Raw genomic sequence first — 4,044 nt, 5'->3', positions numbered from 1 at the left:
CCATGGGGGTTCCTTTGGGGTACAGTGAGGGTTCCACTGGGTTCCATAGGGGTTCCGTGAGATGCCGTGGCCTCACACACCTGGACATGGTGAAAGCTGCTGTGCAAGTGTTCACTCCATTCACTTCCCAATCGGTTCTCCACGAATGGGGATCACAAGCGCTGCTACAGCGAGTAAAGCTCCTCTCGCCCAGAGGCCCTGTCAGCGCTGGTGGCATCAGGAGCAGGGAGAGGGGCTGCTCCTGAGGGAGGAACCAGGGAACGGGGTGGAAAATGAACACGCTGAAGCCAAACGCTGCTTAAAGCCAGGATTTGATCCGAGCGGTTCCAGGAGTTGCGGTTCCAGGAGTTGCAGCTCCCGGGGCAGGGACAAGTCCAAGTGTCAAAGTTACAGCCGGTCTGCTTGGGCTCTGCCAGCGCGCAGAGGCTGGGACCCCTGTGGTCCCCCTGTCCCCATGGTCATCGTGCTGCCTGTGACCCCATGGTCCCCGTGGGCCCCTCCATGTCCCCATGGTCACATAGTCCCCGTGGTCCCCAGGTGCCTCAGCATGTCCCCATGGTCTCCATGTCCCTGTGTCCCCCCATGCTGTGACAGATGTCGCTGCTCCACGAGATGACCACAAGGCTGAGTAATCCAACAGCCCTGAGCAGATTGTCGGAGGTTGCAGGACGTGTTGGCCATGCTCTACCACCTCCAGCAGGTCAAAGGGTCTGGGGCAGGTCTAGGGCTTCCATGCGGTTCAGTTAGGGTTGGCCAAATTCTACCACCTATAGCACGCTGGGGATGCTGGAGGGTCCCCATGTCTCCACTGACAAGGAGACACACGTGTCCTACAATCACAGATCTCTTTATTCTCTTTTTAGTTTGATGTCAAAAGAACCGGGGCCTCGCCGGGCGGCTCCCAAGGGCGGCCGCCAGCTTCGGTGGCAGGACCCAGTTGAGCACGTCCCTCTTCAGCAGGACCAGGAAGAAGATGGCCACCATCAGCACAACGAGGAACACACACAGTCTCCTGTGGGATGGGAGAGGGCTCAGGCAGAGCAGAGGCCAAATTGGACTTGGCTCTTTCCCACCACCCCCTCTTTGAACACCCTGTGGGACCTTGCACCACTGACACAGGCATCCTGCTGCCTAAGGCAGAGCCCCAGTCCCCAAGCCCCCAGGTCAACTCACCCCAGCCAAGAGGTGACCTTGCTGCTCCATGTCGCCATCTGCTCATCCTACAGGCCAGGGCAGACAGGGACGTGTGTCGGGGCATGCGAGAGGACAAGGTGTTGGGGCTCAGAGCCCTCCCTTGTCCCCGCTGAGCTCAGTGCCCCTATGTCCCAGCACAGGGCAGACCCGTCCTTCCCCAAAACCCACTGTGTCCTACCAGCCGCACGGCCACCATCTCCCGCAGCAGCGACGGCTCTGTCTCGTCTGACCGCATCTTCCCCCTGCTACCAGCACAGCGGGGTTGTAGGTGTGAGAAGAGACCTGGGCCAGCACAGCCACCCCCTGGGTGGCCACAGGGTGCCAGGGAGCTGCCCAGGCTGTGCTGGGGTGACACCAGCACCCCCGGCACCTGACCCCCCAGCGCAACTCACTGCAGCCAAGAAGTGAACTTATTCCTCCTTCTTCTCAAAGCTGTCAGTTCTTGGAGGTGCTCCCATCTCTCCAGGAGGAGCTGGAGCCTGACCCTGAGCAGCTGGACAAGCACAGTGCCCGGTCAGGAGCCCATGCCATGCCTGCTCGGAGGGAGTGGAGCCCCCGTCCCTCCTGTCCCCGGTACCTTCTTGGCCTCAGCTTGCCGCCGAACAGCTTCTGTCAGCTCTGCCCACTGCTCCCTCTGGAAAGCAAGTGAGATATGCACTGCAGGGAGCCACGGTGGCACAGGGCATCCCCAGTCACAGGGTGCCAACCCACATCAGGGTCCCCTCTGCATCTCTTTTCCACAGCTGCCTTCAAGGCTCAACCATCTGACTCTGAATTCAGCACTCCACACCTACCCGACACTGCAGCAGCTCCTTGTGCCCTTGTGCCTCGGCAGAAGACTGTGCCAGGCGCTCCCAGAGCTTATGGTGAAAACCCTTCACTCCTTCTGCCTGCATGTCTGCACCTCTGTGTGAGGAACCAGCTGGGTGTGAGGGGCTCAGCCACAGGCTCTCTGAGTACAAACCCTCCTGTCCGGTGGTGGAGCCCTTCCACAGCACGGCGGGCACAGGACAGGGCGCTCGTGTCACTCTCCCAACTCCTGCCCAGCAGCACCCAGGTTCTCCAGATGCTCCGGGAGCAGCACAGCTTTGTGCCCACCAGGCACCCATGTCCCAGCTCCACGGTGACAGGACAGTGACACGGCCACTGCTGCCACTGTGACACAGCCATCTCCTCCCTGGGGCTGGTGCCAGGGGCTGAGCTGGGGCCCAGCCATGGCCACTGGGGACATGGGGCATCTCTCTTAGCACATGGGCAGGAGCAATGGTGGCCCCAGGGAGTCCAATGCCATCACGGTCACTGCTGGTGCACTGGTTGGGACGGGGCTGCTGGTGCACACTGGGCATCACTGAGCTGTCAATGCCACTGTCCTGTGTGTTCTGTATAATAAATATATCATTGTGTGATAGCCTGTATTTTGTCTGTTTTGTGTGAGTCTCCGCAGACTTGAATATTTGCAATAAGGGCTTTGATCAGTGACGTTGTTGGTGCAGGTCCCTGAACAGGTCAGACGAATCACCCTGACTCGAGGGTGTCCAGCAGGTCCCATAACAGGACATGGATGGGCTGGTCGGGCACACAGGTCATGGTCTGCTTATGAGGCCCCTCTTGGCCCCACTCAGTTCCAGTTTCTTTCCCCAGGTTCGGTCCCTGTAAGCCGCTTTGCCATCGTCCTTGCCATGGCCATCACAGTGCCATTGATTCATGGCTGGGATCTGTCACCGGCGCTGCTCGTCCCACACACGCTCACGGGGAGCTGTGCCCTGGGGCAGGTCCGGCCGCTGGGGATGTGGCACCAAGTAAAGCTGCAGCCGGGCCTCAGGAGGTGCCGGTGTGTTACCAGCTCCTCTGCAGCGCCCTGGGCACCAGTTCTATAGGCCCCGGGGGCACTGGCAGAACCTGGGCAGCGGGGCTGGGGTCTGCGGTTCCACAGTGGGCTGGGGATCAGGCCCTGCGCTCCCAGGGTGCTGGGGAACATGGCGGGCGCGTGTGAGCGCTGGGCAGGGGGGCTGGGAGGTGTCTGGCAGGATGGGGGTGCTGGAACCCCGCACATGGGGGCTGGTCACCATGTCACAGCAGGCAGTGGAAGAACTCAGGTTCGTAGCAGGAGCTGAGGAGGACGGCGGCAGCCAGAGAGAAGCCGACAGCCAGCTCCATGCTAACCAAGAGCCCTGTGGGGCAGAAGAGCGATGCAAGGCGGGACAGGGTGGATGCTGCCAGCCCCATGTCTCCTCTGGGCTGAAGGAGCCGTTCAGGGAGCCCCATGGGCTGCCCCCCAGCTGTTTCTCATTGCTCCCTCAGGCAGGATGGGACACAAGACCCCTCAACCCTGGGGAGCCCTGAGGCTGGTCCCTGCGCAGCTGCAGAGCCCAGCGCCGGGCAGCAGCGCACACCAGCAGCCTGGGCTTGTGAGCCCGGCCAGACGGAGCAGGCGCCCGGCACATCCACCCGCTGCCCGTTGCCGGGCACAGGGCACCCCATGGGGAGACTCGCTGCAGGCAGGAACAGCAGCCGCGTCTCCTGGCCAGCACGTGCCTCTCCTGTCGCCCCACCATGGCCTCCTCCAGCTTCTGCACTTGCTGATGCAGAACCTGGGGGAAAGAAGGGTCTGAGCCTGCTGAGGCCTCCTCCAGCCTCCCACTGCCCAGGTCCTTCTGGCACTGCCTCGTGCTTCTGCTCCTTCCTCAGCCAGGCCCTCGCGTGGGGAAGGTGCTTTTCCTCCCACAGAACAAGGGCAATATCCTGCACCCTCACCCTCTCCAGCCCCAGGGCACCGGGAGCCGGGGCACAAGGCCAGGCACAGGCAGCGATGGACGCCCCATGCTGCTCCCCAGCCACCCTTGTGCCCGC

General features: G+C 62.1%; 1 long non-coding RNA gene across 1 annotated transcript; it reads right to left on the bottom strand.

Moving 5' to 3' along the window:
• Positions 1 to 826: 826 nt before the first annotated feature.
• LOC115612612 lies at positions 827 to 1,208 on the bottom strand. The gene is made up of 2 exons (XR_003993096.1): positions 1,174 to 1,208; positions 827 to 1,012 (listed from the first exon to the last, which is right to left on the bottom strand). It is a non-coding gene; the product is annotated as an uncharacterized LOC115612612 (long non-coding RNA).
• Between the last annotated feature and the right edge of the window lie 2,836 nt (positions 1,209 to 4,044).

Source organism: Strigops habroptila, chromosome 9, assembly GCF_004027225.2.
Source record: "Strigops habroptila isolate Jane chromosome 9, bStrHab1.2.pri, whole genome shotgun sequence".
Lineage (NCBI taxonomy): Eukaryota > Metazoa > Chordata > Aves > Psittaciformes > Psittacidae > Strigops > Strigops habroptila.
The sequence above is the reverse complement of the archived record's forward strand: the minus strand, read 5'-3'. Positions and strand labels throughout refer to the sequence as shown.